Source organism: Terrapene carolina, unplaced genomic scaffold (assembly GCF_002925995.2).
Source record: "Terrapene carolina triunguis isolate 2854851 unplaced genomic scaffold, T_m_triunguis-2.0 Scaffold23, whole genome shotgun sequence".
Classification (NCBI taxonomy): Eukaryota; Metazoa; Chordata; order Testudines; family Emydidae; genus Terrapene; species Terrapene triunguis.
In genome coordinates, this window is record NW_020664374.1 from 19,824,737 (window position 1) to 19,846,595 (window position 21,859).

The window sequence follows — 21,859 nt, forward strand, 5'->3', positions numbered from 1 at the left end:
TCCTTCTTTTGAATTTTTTTTTGGTGTTTTTAAATTCTCTCCCATTTTTATTTCTCATTTTTTCTTCTGCTTCTCATTATTTTATAGCTTCCAGTGCCTTTTCTGCTCCAAACGTCCCTACGGTGTGATCAGCCCAAAAATTCACCCACAGGACCAGGAGACACCCAAGGATGCTCTTGTCAAGAACACAAAGATTTAAAGACAACCCCCAATCTTCTTGTCGCTCAGAAGCTGCTGCTCATTTTCACGTTTAAGATACTGTAAAATATGGTTTAACATATCACCACACTGACAATAGCCTTTTAAACACTGGGTTAAAAAGTAATTTTGCTGGAACCATGTTAAAACGTTTTTTACAGGCTTCATTTCTGTTATGGTAACAAAGTCAAGCAAGCATGTTCTAAAATAGCAGTATTACCTTGGTAGACATCTAGCATTACACTTTTAATGCTTCAAATAGATAAACATGTTTTGGCTCAACTACCAAACAAAAATACACTTTTCATTAGGACACTAAGAAATAAAGTACTAAAATCTTAAATTTAACTAAAAGTTTTAGCTATTTATTTAAATCACAATTAAGTGCAGAGATTTAAAAATCATCTTGATTTCAAAGTCTATCCACCTTGCCTACTAGCCATACAATAAATCCAATAGCCAGAGGAGAATCCAAAGAGCTTAGTTCAAGACTTAACTGCTATAAATATGCACATATAAACTTGTGCAAATAAGGTTTATAAGTGCGCCCAGTTGGAATGTTTCTAGAGATTAAGAAATGTGATCAAGCTGAACTCATCTTTCCAAATAAACAAGTATGCCCCTGCACATCAGGCATATCATCCAAAAATTCTGTCAAAATTTCAGTGTGATATACTCTTACAAAAATGTTGTACGCTATATACCTGAAATACACTAGTAGTGTAGTACTCTTTCCAGAACAGCACTACTCTTGCATACATGTTTATTTTAAAATAATTAACCTGAAAGGGATTTTATACATAATTACACTATTAGAGATGGAAATCTGAAGTCTTTTTAAAGCTTCTCTCAGAAGTACATTACAATGACCTAAATAAGGAAGCTCATCAGTTATAACAATTTCTTATTGATTACTTGCAACTGATGGTAATTAAAATAAAAACCCTATCAACCCCTTTTTTGAAAATCACATATTTCACATGTTTCTGATAAGACCTCTGTTGATTCATAATGCTATCTTACATTTGCCAAAATAGAATTTGATCTTCTTATAGGCAAATCTTCTCTTCTGCATCTACCTCAAGTAAATAATTTGGGCACTGGGGAACTCTGAGGGAAGACCACAGGAACTGGGGAAACTTTTGGGATAGAGGGAGCCTATACAGGAAGGATGGGCTCCACCTAAACCAAAGTGGATCCAGACTGCTAGCACTTAACATTAAAAAGGTTGCAGAGCAGTTTTTAAACTAAGGGCTTGTCTACACCCAGCCGCTAGTTCGGCGGCTGGGAATCGAAGTTCTGGGTTCGACTTATCGCGTCTGGTCTGGACGCGATAAGTCGAACCAGGAAATGATCGCCGTCGACTGCGGTACTCCAGCTCGGCGAGAGGAGTACCGCGGAGTCGACGGGGAGCCTGCCTGCCGCGTGTGGACCGCGTCTGAACCGCGGTAAGTTCGAACTAAGGTATGTCGACTTCAGCTACGTTATTCACGTAGCTGAAGTTGCGTACCTTAGTTCGACTTGGGGGGTTAGTGTAGACCAGGCCTAAGAGATGGGGGAAAGCCGATCGCTGCAGCGGAGCACGTGGATCGGACAGAGACTTCTCTTAGAGGAGAGTCTATTAATAGAGATTCTCTAGGTTTTAGTCAGGAAGAGAGGATGGAAGAGGATAAAGTATGGGCCAGATCAGACTAGAAACATTCACGTAAAAAAGAATCTGACAAATCACAAAAGGGCAGACAAATAAACAGTGACAAGTTTTTAAAGTGCTTGTACACAAATGCTAGAAGTCTAAATAATAAGATGGGTGAACTAGAGTGCCTCGTGTTAAGGAAGATATTGATACAACAGGCATCACAGAAACCTGGTGGAGTGGGGACAATCAATTGGGGACAATCATTCCGGGGTACAAAATATATCGGAAGGACAGAACAGGTTGTGCGGGAAGGGGGGAGAAAAGAGTGGCACTATATGTGAAAGAAAATGTAGAATCCAATGAAGTAAAAATCTTAAATGAATCCACATGTTCCACAGAATCTCTATGGATAGTAATTCCATGCTTTAATAAGAATATAACACCACCTGACCAGGACAGTGATAGTGACGATGAAATGCTAAGGGAGATTAGAGAGACTATCAAAATAAAGAACTCAATAATAGTGGGGGATTTCAATTATTCCCATATTGACTGGGTACATCACCTCAGGAGGAAATGCAGAGACAAATTTTCTCGATACTTTAAATGACTGCTTCTTGGAGCAGCTGGTACAGGAACCCACAAGAGGAGAGGCAATTCTCGATTTAGTCCTGAGTGGAGCGCAGGATCTGGTCCAAGAGGTAACTATAACAGGACCGCTTGGAAATAGTGACCATAATATAACAACATTTAACATTCTTGTGGTGGGAAGAACACCTCAACAGCCCAACACTGTGGCATTTAATTTCAGAAAGGGGAACTATGCAAAAATGAGGATGTTAGTTAAACAGAAATTAAAAGGTACAGTGACTAGAGTGAAATCCCTGCAAGCTGCATGGACACTTTTCAAAGACACCATAATAGAGGTCCAACTTAAATGTATACCAAAAATTAAAAAAACACAGTAAAAGAACTAAAGAAGAGCCAGCTTAACAACCATGTAAAAGAAGCAGTAAGAGATTAAAAAAGCATCTTTTAAAAAGTGGAAGTCAAATCCTAGCGAGGTAAATAGAAAGGAGCATAAACACTGCCAAATTAAGTGTAAAAATGTAATAAGAAAAGCAAAACGGAGTTTGAAGAACAGCTAGCCAAAAACTCAAAAGGTAATAACAAAAATGTTTTTAAGTACATCAGAAGGAGGAAGCCTGCTAAACAACCAGTGGGGCCCTTGAATCATCAAGATACAAAAGGAGCACTTAAAGACGATAAAGTCATTGCGGAGAAACTAAATGAATTACTTGCTTCAGTCTTCACGGCTGAGGATGTTAGGGAGATTCCCAAACCTGAGCCGTCCTTTGTAGGTGACAAATCTGAGAAATTGTCACAGATTGAAATGTAAATAGAGGAGGATTTGGAATTAATTGATAAACTTAACAGTAACAAGTCACCGGGACCAGATGGGCATTCACCCAAGAGTTCTGAAAGAACTCAAATGTGAAATTGCGGAACTATTAACTATGGTTTGTAACCTGTCCTTTAAATCAGCTTCTGTACCCAATGATTGGAAAATAGCTAATGTAATTTTTAAATATTTAAAAAGGGCACTAGAGGTGATCCCGGCAATTACAGACCAGTAAGTCTAACGTCAGTACCGGGCAAATTAGTTGAAACAATTGTAAAGAATAAAATTGTCAGACACATAGAAGAATAGAAATTGTTGGGCAAAAGTCAACATAGTTTTTGTAAAGGGAAATCATGTCTTACTAATCTATTAGAGTTCTTTGAAGGGGTCAACAAACATGTGGACAAGGGGGATCCAGTGGACACAGTGTACTTAGATTTCCAGAAAGCCTTTGACAAGGTCCCTCACCAAAGGCTCTTATGTAAATTAAGTTGTCATGGGATAAGAGGGAAGATCCTTTCATGGATTGAGAACTGGTTAAAAGACAGGGAACAAAGGGTAGGAATAAATGGTAAATTTTCAGAATGGAGAGGGGTAACTAGTGGTGTTTCCCAAGGGTCAGTCCTAGGACCAATCCTATTCAACATATTCATACATGATCTGGAGAAAGGGGTAAACAGTGAGGTGGCAAAGTTTGCAGATGAGACTAAACTGCGCAAGATAGTTAAGACCAAAGCAGACTGTGAAGAACTTCAAAAAGATCTCACAAAACTAAGTGATTGGGCAACAAAATGGCAAATGCAATGTAATGTGGATAAATGTAAAGTAATGCACATTGGAAAAAATAACCCCAACTATACATACAATGTGATGGGAGCTAATTTAGCTACAACTCATCAGGAAAGAGATCTTGGAGTCATCGTGGATAGTTCTCTGAAGATGTCCATGCATCGTGCAGCGGCAGTCAAAAAAGCAAACAGGATGTTAGGAATCATTAAAAAAGGGATGGAGAATATCTTATTGCCCTTATATAAATCCATGGTATGCCCACATCTTGAATACAGATGTGGTCTCCTCATCTCGAAAAAGATATACTGGCATTAGAAAAGGTTCAGAGAAGGGCAACTAAAATGATTAGGGGTTTGGAATGAGTCCCATATGAGGAGAGATTAAAGAGGCTAGGACTTTTCACCTTGAAAAAGAGGAGACTAAAGGGGGATATGATAGAGGTATATAAAATCATGAGTGATGTGGAGAAAGTGAATAAGGAAAAGTTATTTACTTGTTCCCATAATATAAGAACTAGGGGCTACCAAATGAAATTAATGGGCAGCAGGTTTAAAAGTAATAAAAGGAAGTAGTTCTTCACACAGCGCACAGTCAACCTGTGGAACTCCTTGCCTGAGGAGGTTGTAAAGGCTAGGACTATAACAGGGTTTAAAAGAGAACTAGATAAATCATGGAGGTTAAGTCCATTAATGGCTATTAGCTAGGATGGGTAAGGAATGGTGTCCCTAGCCTCTGTTTGTCAGAGGGTGGAGATGGATGGCAGGAGAGAGATCACTTGATCATTACCAGTTAGGTTCACTCCCTCTGGGACACCTGGCATTGGCCCCTGTCAGTAGACAGGATACTGGGCTGGATGGACCTTTGGTCTGACCCAGTATGGCTGTTTTTATGACTGAACCAATCCATACTTGGATCCATTCTTTGAAGGGTGCTGCAGATTTTTTAGCACTTTTCTTCTGATGGGAGAGATAGTGGTCAGCAGAAGGCTTCACATAGCAGTGAATCTACCAGCCTTCTCTGATCTTCATTTAACTCCACTTTGCACACAATCAGGTAGAAAGCACCTGAGAATCAGGGCTCCTTGCTGCACAAGAGCATTTTAAAATTGACAAGCTATCATTAAAAGAAGTCACAGCAGTGCCAAAAGATGTGCAATTTATTTTCTAATTCCTATCTTTTGAATGCTTGACTTTGCTACCTAAATAACATTTTTTAAATGTAGTTTTTTAAAGTAAGAGCTCCTTACTTAGGCGTGTGCATGTGTCTGTGTGTTTTTTAGAGGAATCCACAAATTGTATTATGTACAACTGTAATACACTCTACCCACCCCATCATCATCAGTGAACTCTAGATCAACACTGCAGAACAGATGGTTCTGTCATTCAAATAGTAGCAAACTACATTAATTGACAGCTGTTATCCTGGAAGGGACAGGAGGTGGGAAGGGAAATGAGCAACTGAGGCCAGGTGCTGGGTATGACCAGGCTCTCTCTCTCCCTCCCTTCCCTGGGATTAGAGGAGTTCCTGCCACACATATACCCCTGGAGAACAGAAAGGGGGGAAAATGGACCAGGTACTAGGTCTTGAGGAAGCCTAGCCTGTAACTCTCCCCCAACTTTTTCCACTCCCACTATGGCTGCTCTGGCAGCTCCCAGTGTTCCTAGTGTCTTCTGCTGCAATAGTGGCATTGGCCCAGCCTTAGAATATTCATAGTCAGTCCTTTTGGCACAATTTTTCTGGAGTCTTGCAAATGACAGAAGGAAACAGATTTTCAACAGTTTACATTAAGGCTTTGCTGAAATATGTCACAAGACAAAGAACAGGCACTGCCCTAGCCACAGTGCTTTCTCCATGTTGAGCTCAAAGGCCTGCTGCAAACAATGGATGTGTTAAAGATTTCATAAACAAAGTCTTTTTTTTTGTAATGGCATTAAGCAACTTAAACATAGCAGTTGCTACCAGCTCTCCCTACAGAGAGATTCACATTTACTAAATAAAGTTTACAAGGAAACAAAATATAATATGACACAATGAATTAATATTCATTTCTTTAACAGTATCACAGTGTGATGGTTAGAGCTTATCTACATTGGGAAATTATTCCAGAATAAGGTAGGGTATGAAGTTAAAGCACTAAAGCTTTTCTGGAATAACTCCTTCTGTGAACATTCTTATCCTGGATTAAGAATGCCCCCTCCCTCTCCCCCCCCCGCCCCCCGCCAATTTAGCTTAACCTGCTTCCAAATATAAATTTCCCTTGCTATACAACTCTAGGGGAATTCAATACTTTTTTTTTTTTTAAATGGTGTGCTATCACAATTATCCTAGATGTTGGAGTTGTTTGTATACTAATAAAGCAAATGTGTGATGGAAACACACTAATGAGTTTATTGTAACATGAGTCACATCTGACAGGCAACAGAAAAGCAAGAACATGCTTAAGTCTTTGCAGGATCAGAATTTAAGATTGTAAACTCCTCAGGGCAGCAACTACATCTGTGTTCATATTTCACAGTATCAAATACAACACTGGTGCTTAAACAAGAACAGTGGCACAGAAACAAAAAGCTAACAAAGAATGAAACACCTGGTATATTGGAAGTTAATTTGTTCAAGAAGAGGAACATTTTTATTTTACTGTTTATTGGTTCACAAGGGTGAAATTGACTGGGGAAATGTTTTTTAAAACATGATTAAACATGCAAAATTCACCAATAGAAGACTGATTAATTTTTCTTTTGAGCAACTGGTCACAAACTGGGCCAAAACATACTGGAAAGAGGTAAGGAAATACTAGCTCACAGCTTTTAGGCTGTAAAATAAATACCTTATTCAGCTGTAGTGCTGGAAATATTCTAAATTTTGTGTGCATCTAGCAGTATTTCTATTCTAGTATTAAACTATATGCATTCTTACATATATTTTGGGCTTATTTTACATTCGAAGCCAAATAAGCATTGCTTTAACTTAAGGTATCTGGACTTAGATGTGTATAGTGTTATTTTGGGGATACCTCTTGGGTAACCCATTAAGGGGGAGAACTGACCTCAGACCTTTAGGAGATGGAAAGAGAAGAGCAAACTGTCTGAGCACTTTTCATATTGCTGAAAAAATCCCAGAGAAGCAGGAGCCTTGAGGTTTGGTATTGTATTATACATTATTCATATACATTATCTGAATTTACAATGAAAGATCAGAGAAGGTATTTGTTTTGAGTAGCTTGTGCAGACTCACAGGTCCTTCCTAATTCTCATTTTTAATTCTCAATGTTCTTCAAAATAGCAGTTTTCATGTACATTAATAAAAATGTTGTCCATAATTAGACCACGTTTCAAATCATTTACAAAAACCTTGTTCACTAGAACTTTTTGTACATTGTTTCAACCAATCTATCTAAAATACCCTATAACCAGCTGTAACTATAGTAGTTATGCAGTTGTATCATTTGGACATTTTGAATTTACAAACCATCACATATGAACTCCCCCTAGAAAATTTTCATTCATGGCACCTGTGATGTCGTTTACAGTAAAGACTTAGTAAGAATGTACAACCTTTATGTCAATGTATTAATGATCTCCTTCCAGTTAATATACAATATTTCTGTAGCTATAATATTAATTTGCACTGATAAAAATTAATTAGAAAATTCATTTATCAAATTTAACTAATTTTCAATCATCAGAAGGGTAGTTCCAACCAGATTTTAAGATAAACAAGCAGGCAATCTTAGGTATTACCTAACTAATCAAATTAAAGCCACCAATTCAAATCAGAAACAGTTTGCTCTGGCACACAGAAGCCAAGTCTGTGTACAAAACTTATTTCCCCAGGTTGAGATTTTAAGGAATCTTTGCGACAAAGATGTACATCCACAACATAGTCTCTTCCTATGGATTCCTTATAAACAGGATCTATGAAAAACAATTTTACTGAGATAATTACTGGCTCTTAATGTAACAGATTAATAAGGAAGCAGTTTTGTTTAAAAATAATTTGGTTTTGTGAACATTGTTACTGAAAATGTTTTAATATGCCTGAATTCATAATTAGTCTTCCTAGAGGAACTTTGAGACACACATTGCCTAAGAAATTTTTAATAATTTAGACAGTAATCATCTTGTCAGAGGATCAGTACATACATTTCAGATATTAGTTTTCTTGGAGAGAACAATAAAACTATAGAAAATGTACTGGAATCCATCTTGCTTTATTATAACATTCAAAATATCAGCCCAGTAAAGCTGATGTTGTCTAACTAACAGAATAGTCTAATACCAACAGTAAGCAAGATACACGGTTGCCCTTGAGCAGCAACGAATTTAATATACCGTAATCCCTCCTCTTTCCACAATGCTAGATATTCCATCTGATGTCATTTTAACAATCACTTGTGCACACAAACAAGTGGTGACAATATTCCTCAGGCTCTACCAAAATAAGCATTTTTTAAAAGATATTTTGATGACAAGTTTATTAAACACCAATCATGAAAATTTTACATACATTCTAGGTGGGGGAGGAAAGGAAGGAAAAAGAGCTCAAAAGAAGTTAACGATGTTCAACATTTCACATTAACAAGAATAACCATTAACCACATCCTAGTCCTGCCTCCAGCCTAATTTTTGGATTTTAAGGAATATTCTTTTATATTTTGATTTATTTACATACTTTAAATTCGTGGTTTGGGTCACATAGCATGGCAATGAAGTTAGAAGTTCTGTTCATTTAAGATATTAAATGAATATGGAAAGTAGCTGGTGGCTTAACCTTAGTTACTATTTGATGCTTGCTTGTATACTTTCCCCCTGAACTATGAACTACTGTAGCAATACGTATTACAGGTTGAACCTCTCTAGTCCAGCACCCTTGGGACTTGACTGCTGCCGAACCACAGATTTTGCCAAGGGCGGTCAATATTGTAGCGAGTGAGTCTCTTTTTATTTTAATCTCGCCGAGACGAATAAACGGAACAATGCTTGCAATGCTGCCTAGCCAAGGCTTACCAGCTCTCTTCAAAATTAAGTGTTAGTGTTGTTACCCAATTTTACTGTATTGACACAAGGAAATAAGTTGATAAAGCATAAAAAACATGAAATAAAATCATGCCGGACCACGGATGTTGCCGGACCAGAGTGTGCCAGACTAGAGAGGTTCAACCTGTACAACAGAATAGTAATGTTACTCACAATTTCTCTTCTCTGTTAGGCAAAGCATTAAAGGTTTGCAGAAAATGCAATAAGTTTATCAGTCAATAAAATTATAATTTTGTTTATGTTGATGAGAAAACATTAATATAATTTGGTATTAATATTTGAGTGTATGTGTAAAAACATTTTGAATACCTTTTTTCATATTCCAGAGATTAATCTAATAAAGCACTCATCAACTGCTCATTTGCCCTAATTAAAAAAAAAGAAAAGAAAAAAAGGCTCCTGAAGATTTTCTGATGAGCCTTTCAACAGCCCTTCTGCTGACATTTTGTGCTGCTGTTTTGAAGTGACATTTAATGAATAAATCAGGATGAACAATGTATATTCATAACACAAGACATTTAGTAACATCAAAGTGGGGTGTAGGCATCATTAATCAGAGACTGACATATTACTTTTACTGTACTGCATGTTTTATTACAGCACTGCAAACGGGTGAACTGAAAATAGACCTAGATGGGCTTTTTGGAACTCTTCCATCCTACATGTCCTATGTAAAAGCTTGCCATTTTATCCTAAGCTGCCTTTCAAGAGTTCTGTAAAGCTTTAAGTTTCTACATTAACTGCTGCATGCATTTCTAATGTTTATATAACTGTCTTGTAAGTGTAACTGTTGGTTCAAGTAACTTGCTTGATTTAGTGACATTCTTAGTAAGAGCAAAGCAGAAAAGTACACATTGATTTTTTTTATATTCCATATGTAATTAGAACGATGATGGCACAAGAAAATATTTAATAGAACATCAGTAAATTAGTTAACAATAACTACATAAATCTGTAATTTAACCACCACACAATTTCTGGCAAGTCAAAACACAGGAAATATACCTTTATGAAAAAAAGATGTAAAACCACAGAATGCATTTTTTCCAGTGCATTCACGATCAATTCACAACTATTAAGCAAGTTATTTTTTTCCCTAAGCAGCAAGATGTCAAATAAAACTATCAACAAGCTTGTAATTAATTTAGTGAAAAAGTGGTTACTAACTTTTCGTAACTGTTGTTCTTTGGGATGGGTTGCACGTGTCCATTCCACTCTGTGTGCACACGCCCCCTGCACAGTTGCTGGAAGTTTTTCCCTCGGTGGTACCTGTCAGAGCAGCTCAAGCATCCTCTGCTGCTGCGCGCTGCTGGCATGAGTATAAAGGGCCCAGCTGACCCCAGGCCTCCTCAATTCCTTCTTTCCAGAAACTCCGATGTAGAGGGGTAGGGCGGATGGATCGTGGAATGGACAAGTGCAACATATCTTGAAGAACAGTTATGAAAGGTTAGTAACCATTTTTTCTTCTTTGAGTGGTAGCACATGTGTATTCCACTTTTGGCGACTCCCAAGCAGTAATATAGGTGGAGGAATCAGAGTTCCTGTACACACGGACTGTAGAACAGCTCAACCAAATTTGGCATCCTCTCTAGAGTACTGGGTGATGGTGTAATTGGAGGAGAAAGTGTGCACTGATGACCGGGTTGCTGCTTTACAAACGTCCTGGATAGGGATCTGAACTAGTAATACTGTTGAGGATGCTTGCGATCTTGTGGAGTCAGCAGTCAGTTTGACTTGTGGTGAAATGCCTGCCAGATCTTAACAAGCGCAGATCAAGAAATTATCCAAGACAAAATTCTTTGTAAGGAGACTGGAAGATCTTTCTTTCTGTTTGCTAGAGCCACAATCAGTCTGACAGACCAACAAAATGGTTTGGTTCTAAGTAGAATGAGAAAGCCTAACGTCCAATGTGTGTAGCCATTGCTCATCCACATTAGCATGTGGTTTTGGGTAAAAAACAGGTAAGTAAATTGACCAATTGTTATGAAAATTTGAAAACTACTTTAGAGATACACCCTCATCTGGGTTTTAAATAAATCTTATCTTTAAAAAAGGCTGTATATGGTGGTTCGGATGTGAGGGCAGGCAGTTCGGAGACACTTCTGGCAGAAGTGATAGCAATTAGGAAAACCACCTTCCAGGAAAGGCATAGTAAGGAGCACATTGTTAAAGGCTCAAATGTTGGTCCCATTAAAGTTTGGACATGACCAAGTTCAGGTCCCAAGGGTGAATGGGTTCCCTTAGTTGAGGGTACCACCTTTCCAAGCCTTTATTTTTTCTAATGACATGACAATCAGATTCCTTAGTTATCCATGAGAGGGTGGAAAGCTGGTAATGCTGCCAAGTGAAGCCTGATAGAGGAAATTGCTAAGCCCTGTTGTTTCAGGTGCAGCAGATTGAGCTTGTCAAACTGGAGTCTGACAGAGAACAACTTCCATTTTGACAGGGAGGCAGCCCTGATGGAGAGCTTTTTACTACTTCCTCCAAGTAAGCCTGTTTTCTGAGATTTAGCCATGGAGCTTCCAGGCCATTAGATGAAGGGACTGCAGGTTCGGGTGGAGCAGCCGACTCTGGTTTTGGGAGACTAGATTCAGCTGCAGCGGGAAGGAGATTGGAGATGCCACTGAGAGGTCTAGTACAGTGGAGAACCAGTGTTGGCAGGGCCACCCTGGGGCTATTAATATAGTCTGAGCATGGTTGGCACTTGACTTTTAGTAGCACTCTGGGTAGGAGTGGGATTGAGGGAAAATAGTAGCAAAGCTTTTCTGCCCAGGGTTTCAGTAAGGCATCAGTGATTGATTCCAGACACTGGTCTTGAGGTGGGCAGAACTGGTGACATTTTCTGTTTGATTTATTTACAAATGGGTCTATTTGGGGAGTCTTCCACTGCTGGAAAATGCATCTGGCTACCTCTGGGCAAAGAGACTACTCATGATAACTTGAAAATGACCTGCTCAGGCAGTCTGCTAGCTTGTTCTGCATCCCTGGAAGGTGAGAGGCCTCAAGGTTGATTGAATGGGCTATGCAAAATTCCCACAGGTGAACTGCTTCCTAACAAAGGAGGGATGAGTGAGCTTCTCCCTGTCTACTGAAGTAAAACATAGCTGCAGTGTTGTCTGCAAGAACATACGAGGAAGAAAAGCATGACAGGCAAGACGAATGACCCCAAGTTCTGATGTAGATATGAAGAGAGCTCCTTCAAAGGACCAAAGACCCTGAGTTCACAGGCATGAGGGCCCCACCCTATAGCCGAGAGTCATTGAGGGTAGATGAAGGGGACACTACACAAACATTGAGAGTCCAACCACCAATTCAGGGAAATTAGAATTTGTGCAGGAACCGTGTGCACAGCATCCAGCTGAAGATGGCTTAGCAAGTACACTGAGGTCAGCCATGTTTGGAGGCGTCTGAGGTGCAGTCTCATGTTGTACTACATATGTGCATGAAGCCATGTGCCCTAGGAGCTTTATGCAGTTTGGGGCTGTTTTGACTGGATGAATCTTCAGGTGTGTCACTACAGATTGGAATCTTGACTGGGAAGGATGTTCTGGCCTGGGCAGAGTCCAACACCATCCATATAAACTCTATACTGGGCAAAGGATAGCCTGCATTGATATATAGGCCTAGGGCCTTGAATGCTGACTGAATGAGTCGAATGCTGGATATAACCTGGGCTTTGGACTGACCCCGACTAGCCAGTCACCCAGATAAGGGTAGACCTGTACTCCTAGTTTCCTCAGGAACTCTGCTTAGCTATACATTTTGCAAACACTCAAGGAGCTGCAGGGAAGTTGAAAGGAAGCACCACTAACTGGTAATGTGAGTGCTTCACTACAAACCTAAAGAACTTTCTGTGCCCTTGGTATATTGACACATGAAAGTAGGTGTCTCTTAAATCAAGGGCAGTTTATCAGTCTCCACACAGGGAATGCTGGATGCCAGGTTGACCATACAGAACTTTATCTCTTTGAGATAGTTAAGTTGATGCAGGTCTAGAATAGGTCTGAGACCTCCCTTTGCTTCTGGGGTTAGAAAATAACAGGAACAGAAACCCTTCCCTCTTAAATTCTGTGGAACCTCCTCTTTGGCACCCATGTGAAGGAGAGATTGAACCTCCTGCACCAGAAGTTCTTCGTGAGAGGGGTCCCTGAAGAGGGAAGGGGAGGTAGAAATAATCTGAAGGGCGTATCTCACTTCTCCAGTGCTCAACACCCAACAGTCTGTGGTAATACAGGATCAAGCACTGAGAAAAAAGGAAAAAGCGAGAACAGCTCCGAGGATGGGAAATGTTGGACCTGACCTCCAATTAGGAAGAAGACTCTCCTTCCTCTCACCACGGAGGCGCAGTTCCAGACAGTGCTAGTGATCAGTGCTGAGCTGCAGAGGCCCGCAGAAAAGCGCGCACCATGCGTTTTCCCTTTGACAGTACTGAAGGGCCAGCCATCAGGTGTACACGAGGCTGGCATGGTACTGAGTGCTGTAGCGTTTTTGTTGGTTGTCCTGTGCCTGCCAGCACCAATAGCATAATTCTCGTACTGCCAGAGATACCAGCACCAACAGGGTCAAGAGTTTCCTGGCAGCCGCAAGTACCTCTGGTGTGGTGAGTATCAAGACAATGTTGGTGGACGTGGGAGGAGCTCCTTTTGGCTCTGGACTCAGCAAAACCTGCGTACGCGCTGAGTCAATGATGCCATTTTCTGCAGTACCAAAGCAGAGGAGTGCTTAGACTTAGACCACACTCCATTCTTAATCCTATGCCTACCAGACTTCAGTGCCGGTGATCTTGCCCTTTTGGCAGTCTGCTTCTTATGCCTTTTCTTAGGCACAGGGGATTGTGAATGGTACTGGGACTCCAGCACGGTAGGAAACACACTCCTTACTGATGCTCAGGCACTTGGTGCCGAGTCTGACCAAACTGGCTCAAATGGAAGTCTGAATGCCACCTCCAGGAGTAGAAAAACTTTAGCCTTGTGCAAGGCTTAAAGTCCCTGCAAATTTTGCAATGCTCTCGGATATGAGCTTCCCCAAGACACTAAGTTACTCGAGTGCAGGTCGCTCATGACATAACCTTATTGCAGGAAACACAGGGCTCGAATCCCAGTGATCAAGGCATTCCTTGGAACTGAAATTGAACGAAACTCTCAGACAGGGTAAAACCTAACTCATCACTAATAACATTATAAACACTAAATTATTTACAATAAAAAACAAGAGAACACTCCACTGCGAGTACTTGCAAAAGCAAGGTGAGCAGTTCCAGCGACGGTAACTGGCAGTAAGAAGGAACTGAGGGGGCTTGGGTTTAGCTGGGTTCTTTATACCAACGCCAGTGGCACATGGCAGCCGAGGATGCTTGGGTTGTCTCGACAGGTACCATCAAGGGAAAAATTTCCAGCGACTGTGCATGGGGCATGAGCACACCAAGAGTGGAATGCACACATGCATTCACTCAAAGAACTTGGAAAAATAATCAATTAAGAAAGTTTATTCTAATTCTTACTGAGTTTAGGAAAACAAATTTCTTGAAGACTGTTCAGAGATTTACACATTATACAGTACTAGGTTTTCCTGGTTGGAAAATATTTTCTAAAAAAGTTATTACTTCTTTTTGTCCTGGCCACACAGGAACACAAGATGCAAAGAACGTGGTTCAATAAAGCCACAACTTTATTCACTTAATGTATCTGGGGATACCTGACAATAAATTGTACAGTGCAGGTCATCATTCTTTCTTTAAGTGTTTCCACCTCCTGGGAGGGCTGCTGTCAGTCCTCACCCTTCCCAACCTGGTCCCAGCCAGCCTGCTGCTTGAACCCCACAACTGTCCCCTCATATGATGGTTAAGGGGGACTGGCAAAGTCAGGGGGAGTTGCCCCCTTGCTGCACCAAACATTAGGAGCCCCTCTCCCTGCTTTTTCCAGCTTTTTTTTTTTTAGGGGATGCCTCTCCTGAAATCCATTTCCAACTCCTTATCCCCTCTGTAACAAGTATCTGTATTGGACATCTGCCAAACTTTCTATCTACTAAATTGCAGCATCTTGACCTAACCTCCTTACCATGTCCCTGACCTACTGTGAGGAAAGTGAAAAACCCCACCCAGCCTCAGCCAATTCCTTCCCAGGCCCAAAAGAAAAAAGGCAACCAGCACAAGCACAGAGCAGATCATAAAACCCATTCCTACTCTGACCCCATGGGTGGGCACTGCTGATGGGTGACAGAGATCCTTCCAGTATGCACAGAGTATAAATACCCACCCATTCCTCCAGTGCAAATGATGGGCTAGAGTCCCCACTTGGGCAAGACACTTTCTGTTGCCTCTTGGCTCTGCATAGGTAAAATCCCCCCCCCCCACCCCAAACATAGTAGGAACCTATCACATTCAGTTGTGGTGAGTACATTTGTGATATTTAACTTCCAGAAAATTACAGAAAAATCTGTAGAGAAGTTAGTTTCTCCCTAACCCCCCTAGAAACAATAGTTTTGCGGCCTTTTTTTTTTAATCGAAAAATTTTTTGTTAAAAAAAGCCCAAATTTTGGGGGGGGGGGGGGGGGAAGGGGGGAAGGGTGGAGGAGGGGAAAGATGGCTAGGCTAGTGACCTAATAGAAGTTTTCCAATTATAATTTTTGTGGTTCTGTAGCAAAAAGAATGAATTGCTGAACAGTGCTCTGGAGGATGCGTCACACTTCGCTTAAGAGCAGCATTTAACTGATGCTTCAAAAAAGGTCTTTTAAATGTCCTAGTCCCTGTATGAAAAGGGGAAGTTAGATCTTCCCTGTGAATGTTCTGTTATCCTCCATGTCTCAGTCTGAAATCTAGAGCATTCCTCTTCTCCCTGACCAATAGACTTGGTGGTATGATGGGACTAGGACTGTTCATCCCTTCCTGGAATTCTCCATCAGTACTTTTTGGCTTTGAAAGTTGTTAACTAGAATTCTGAGCATAAAACTATTAACTTAAGAAATGCTTGTCACTGAAACAGAACTTTAGGGACTCAAGAAATTTGCCAACTCAACTTTGGGAGTCAAGATTACTGAATACAGTAACAGTACAGTACGCAACTTCCACAGTATATTTTGGATTACTACAGTCAGCGCTCTACCTACTGCAACATTGTGGTTACCCAACCTCGAAAAATTGATGCCAGCAGCATTGCAAGATGGATTAGCAAGGAGCGATCATGGGCATTAGGTGGATTTGTAGGCTATCAGGTTGGGCTAGAGAAAGTAGCAACAAAGGACACAAGATTAATTTATATGACGACTGGAGTGCTCCTTCAGAAAATAGTTGGTGCCAAAAGCCTTGCAGAGTTTACACACATCTTCATAGATGAAGTGCACAAATGTACTGAAGAAATGGATTTTCTGCTATTGGTAGTCCGTAAACTATTGCATACAAATTCACGATTTGTGAATACAGAATGCAGATTTTGACTGCTAGACATAGAGGGTAACACTAAAACACAGGCAGGACCCAGTTTCCCCTTCTTATGTCTTCTTTGTGTACTGAACTGTGGAACGTACAAAGCAGTATGCATCCCTTGGGAGGGAGGAAGATACCTACTAAATAAAAATATAACTAATCCTAATTATTGGGGAGGCAATGTGTTTTGCAATATCCTACTCCCTAAAGCCATGTCTGAGGACAAAAGGATATTGATATCAATCCTCTGTGCTTTTTTGGAAGCGTGGACTGAGGCTCACATAAATACTTTGAGCTCCTATGAAGAGATCCCTAAGATTTCTCCACCCAACAGGCTGTTGATCCTCTGAGTGGACTGTAACAATGCGTGGTGGATCTACACCTGATTGTTTATAGGTCTCTGTGTTGCATGCTTTTATCCACCTTGCTATGAAGGCCAATGCTTTCTGTCCTTTCACTGAACAAACCAACCTAAAAAACCACCACCACCACCACAAAAAGTGGATGTTTTAGACTATTGTCTGCATAAGGGAAATCTTAATTGCTTGCCTAACATCCACGCTGTGCCATTCCACCTCCTTTGGGTATTTTGGATTAGAACAGAAGACTAGAATTACAGTAAAACTTGCCTTAGCAACCACCTCCGAAGAGGTCAGGGAACTTTCCTTAGCAACCTACTTGCAGAGGCCAGGGAACTTTCCCCCCTATAATTTAACTGTGAAGAGTGAACACCTGTCATCTGCGACCAGTGACCACATTTTCTTACTCTCTTCAGAGCTGGGTGCCCAGACAGCAGCCGCTGTTCTCCACTCTGCCTTCAGAACTGCGTGGCCAGAGAGAGGTGGCTTCTGGCCGGGCACCCATTTCCAAAGGCAGCACCGCCAGCAGTAGTGGAGAAGTAAGGGTGGCAATACCATATACTGTACCTGTGAAGAGAAACCACCTCTTACAAGCGACCACATTTGCTAACTTCCATGAGTGGTTGCTCTTGGCAGGTTTTACTGTACTTCTTGTAGGCTCTGGAAGGCTGTGTTAACTTTGGGATGAAATTCTGATCTGTCCAAAGTCACTTTATTTTTATGAAAGCCATAGATGTAGGTCCATCAACAATGCTCACAGCTTAAACTGTTTGTTGGAAAAATGTGTACTACTGATGCAGAGTCATAAGGAATCAAGTAATGGGCAGAGATTTGCCAAAGGTTCTTACAGGGTCAAGATGTTTGTGCTGGCTGACACCTATCTCTTCACTGAACTAGGCTTGAGGCCCATTAACAGACAATCTTGTAATAACTAGAATGCTTCTTTCATTTTGGCTTCTTTCATCATCGCCTCTCATAACACCAAAATCAGAATTTTGCCCAAGTTACTCCATGTAGGCTGAGTTTCCATTACGCTACCGAAGTGCCTAACACCATCTCTGAGCAATGCGGGTATCTCAGTCCCTTCCTCCATGCTAACTGATTTTAATAGTTCTGGGTTTGGGCAAAGGATCAGGCCCTGGCTCAAAAATCTCTTTCTAAACTGGCTGCCTGAGAAGGAATTACTGCTGCAGTTTGACCATTACCTGACCAAAGAGAATCATGGCAAGAATCAAACCTGTGAATCATGGCCTTCGGGGCTAGCAAGGGGCAACTAGTATTACTGGGGTTTGTTTCCTAATTGCCTTCATCTTACGGTTTAATACTGCTGCCCATCCCATAGCGTAAGTGTCTTCCACAATAAAATCCAGAGACTCTGGTACTTCTCCCTTTTCTGGGTCAAAACTTTGCCTAGGATAGTTTTTTGTTTCTTTTTTTTTTTTGGGGGGGGGGGGGGTGTTGAGGCAGGGAGGAGATGTTTGATAGCCCTTCTGGTCCCAAGCCCCTGTTTGTATGTAGTGTCACTTATGGTGGACAGACTTTCTCAAAGAGGAAGATTTTGCAGTAGGTCAGACACTGGTTTTGCCTGATGTCCTCTGGAAGACTGTGACATAGCTGGAGCCCCTTGACAGAGAATGCTTCATCCTGGGCTTTGTGATCACCATTGTCATGAGCATGGCAATTGTGGTGCTTCATGATCAAAATTTGTCTTGGATGAAGTGGGGCTTGATCCATTAATTGCTCAGAAAAAGCTTTGAGTCCCCATTCTCTTATACTACAAAGAATATAAACACCGCAAAACCTCTCATTGCTGGCACCAACCCTATAGCCCTAATATCAAGTAGATGATTCATTACATCCTTCACTTTCTGGTGCCTGACAGAGTGTTGATCTGGCTGAAATTACAAACTTGTCCCTGGGGTTTCTGAGTAACTTGATAGCATAACCCTCTCTTGTTGTCTCCACTTTTCACTTGCCTTAGGAGACTCTCTCCCACAAATGAGCAAATATCTTAAGCTTCCCCTGGAAATATGTCTTCGTGGACATGGTACAGTCCAACATCAAGCAGTGGGCCTCTGGCCAATAGGCCTTCCAGAAGAATCCAGTCTGGAATTTGTGGATTTGTTGGAATTAGACAATCTACCTCACTTTTCTTACCTGAAGTCTCTTTGCCGTCCTCTGTGGGTATGTCTACACAGCAATGTAAGCCCAGGGTTAGTGGGACTTGAGGCAGCTGACGCATGTTAGAGAACCCAAGACTTGAGTGTCTACACTGATTGCTAACCCTATGTTAAGAATTTTCTAGCCCAGGCTCGAACCTGGGGCTCTGGCTTCCACACTGCGGCGCACAGACCAAGTCAAGCCCTTTGACAGTGGTGCCACATTTTGGGAGGGCACTAAGGAGTGTGGGATATGGTTGGCTTGACTCGGTCTCCGTGTAGACACCAGAGTCCCAGGTTCGAGCCTGGATTAGAAAATTCTTAACAGAGTTAGCAATCAGTGTAGACACTCAAGCCCTGGGTTTTCTAACATGTGTCAGCTGCCTCAAGTCCCACAAACCTTGGGCTTACATTGCAGTGGGGATATACCATGTATAGTTCATGTTTCTGAAATGACGATTTAGCTCTTGTTGAACTGATCTGAAGGAAGAAACTTCTTTCCCTTCTGTTTTGACTGTGCTACTACTATATTCATGTCTGAGGCATTTATCTCTTCAGTATCTGGAAGAGATCATAACATGCTTTGGCTGCAAGTCCCCCTTCCACAGAGCAAGCCAAAGATGTATTTTTGTAGCCCCACTAAAGACTATGGATTGTGCTGCATAATGAGGGTATCCAGAGAAATGTCTGCTATGAAAAAGAGGCTGCCAGAGAAATCTTGTTCAGAGTGGAATTCAGACTGCTTCAGTTAATCTGCCCATAAATTGTCCAAACAGGAGAGAGCATCAGAGGACCTTTAAGACCAAGGTAGAGGCCCAAAAATCCTTTCTAAAGATTATTCAAATTATTGTTATTTTGGTAAAAATTCTATCAGAAGGAACTGTTGCATCTTTGATGCAGAAGAATGGCCACCTTTGGCAGGATAAGTTTCTTTTGATTTCCAGGAATGGAGTAGAATCTCTGGATCTGTATGTTGAGAAATGTGAGTTTACTTGGAAACTCTCATACAGACCTAAACACATCTTCAAAAGGTAGGATGGTAAGATAACAGAATTTTGTGTTGAGCTGGGAAATACTCCCAAGAGGCTTTATTTAGACTTTTCTTGATCCACTGCTTTCTGAGCTTGCTGAACCATTCTATAGCAGACACAACTTTGTCTGACATATGTTCAAAAAGGTGTGGGGGGACAAGGGGGAGAGGAGCCAGAGTTTCTTCTAAGTGTGCATGATGCAAGTCTGATCATTCTCCAGAGAGGAATGTCTTTTTCATTGTTATATTTAGGCTCTTATTTGCACCTTTGAACTATTTTATGAAAGGAGTCAGGTGAGGAAAGAGGAGGAAAGTCAAGAGACTTACTTTGCTTTTCCCTTTCTTCCTGGGATTTTTTTCCTTGATGAAGAATTCCCCTTTTCACTCAGCAGAGGTTCCATCAGATTATAATCTAAACTGCAAAACAACCTGGGGCAGGTTTATGTTCAGATACTTTACACCTTCACTTTGAGCCTTCTTAGTTGAACTTATCGCTTTAGAATCAATTTTTTCTTGGCTTTGATGGAAAGCTAAGGGGAATCATGATTAGAACTCTCGAACAGGAGATGTTCTTAGCTAACCTCTCAGGGACAAAGACCTCTGGAACCTACTGCTACCCATTCTGGGTGTCTAATTCCTGACAGCTAGGGAGAAATGGGAATGTCCGTGGGCACATAAGTAGCCTGATTGGCCAGGCTGAAGTACAGCTATTTCAGGACCTCTGGGGGTTCTCCTGGTAACAGAGAGGGGAGAGTGTCCCTGGCTACTGGCAATGTTAGGGAGTTCACTGGTCACTCCCCCCAAACCTAGATTCAGCTGATCTGGCACTGCTGGCCTAGGCTCTGAGGTAGGTGCTGTGGGAGCTGCTGGTTTGGAGCTCTAATCATAGTTGCCATGGCTCCTGGCAGCTTGACCACTGCAACTGCTGCTGCTCTTGTGGGTCTGGCCACTGTCACTGCTCTTGGTGGTTCCACCACCATCTTTGCAGACAAACATCACTGCTCTTGCTGCCTCCAGTGTGAAAAGGAGCTTGGGCCCAGTCCAGTGGCTCAGCATGGACCTTTTCCCACAGCATCTAGGAATGCTGCTACCCTTTTCCTCAGAGATGAGGGAAGGACCTAGCCCTTTTCAGGACTACCCTCCACTGTGCCTGAGAAGCACCTGCACATGAGGTACTCTGCACCACAAGTACCATAATTCCCACTGAGGAGAGTGGATCCCAGCAGAGTTGAAAAAATTCCTAAGGTTAAGCAATGTAGGAATATATTTTGAACATTTTATTTCTAATCAGAGAAATTACCATTTTAAAAAGTTTTAAAAGAATCCTCAAAATCCAGAAGAGAGACCCCCTTGGTCTGTCACCTGCAGAGATATGGAAGTGAAGAACTCTCAAGAATTCCAGGAACAGGTGGTTCTAGTGGAATTTAGTGCAGGGCCGTTCCTAGCCATTTTGGTGCCCTACGCAGCCGCCCCCCTCCCCCCCCGGCACGGGGACGTATGGTGCCCCAGGCCTCTGCAGGGAGGGAGGGGCCCAGCCTCTCTGCTCCCCTGGCTCCCAGCCTTGGAGGACAGGGGGGAAACCGCCTCCTGGCCCCAGCCTGTTCCGCTCTGTTCCCCTGGCTCCCAGCCTTGGGTGGCAGGGGGGAACCGCCCCCCAGCACTCACTGGTGGCTGGGCATTCTTTAGACATTGTAGAACATCAATGGAAAATCTGTTAAGTCTCAATTGGGAGACAAAGTGATCTGACAATTTTTGCTCTCAGAATACTTACTAACAACTGTTAGCTTGCTAACCCTATTTCCTCAAAAACATCATATGGGACCATGACAA

At 41.6% G+C, this 21,859-nt stretch overlaps 1 protein-coding gene across 2 annotated transcripts in view; it reads right to left on the reverse strand.

Moving 5' to 3' along the window:
- The window catches only part of LOC113406243 (ribosomal protein S6 kinase alpha-3), a 125,222-nt gene that overhangs the window by 76,924 nt on the left and 26,439 nt on the right, over window positions 1–21,859 (reverse strand). The gene's annotated exons all lie outside the window — the stretch shown is intronic.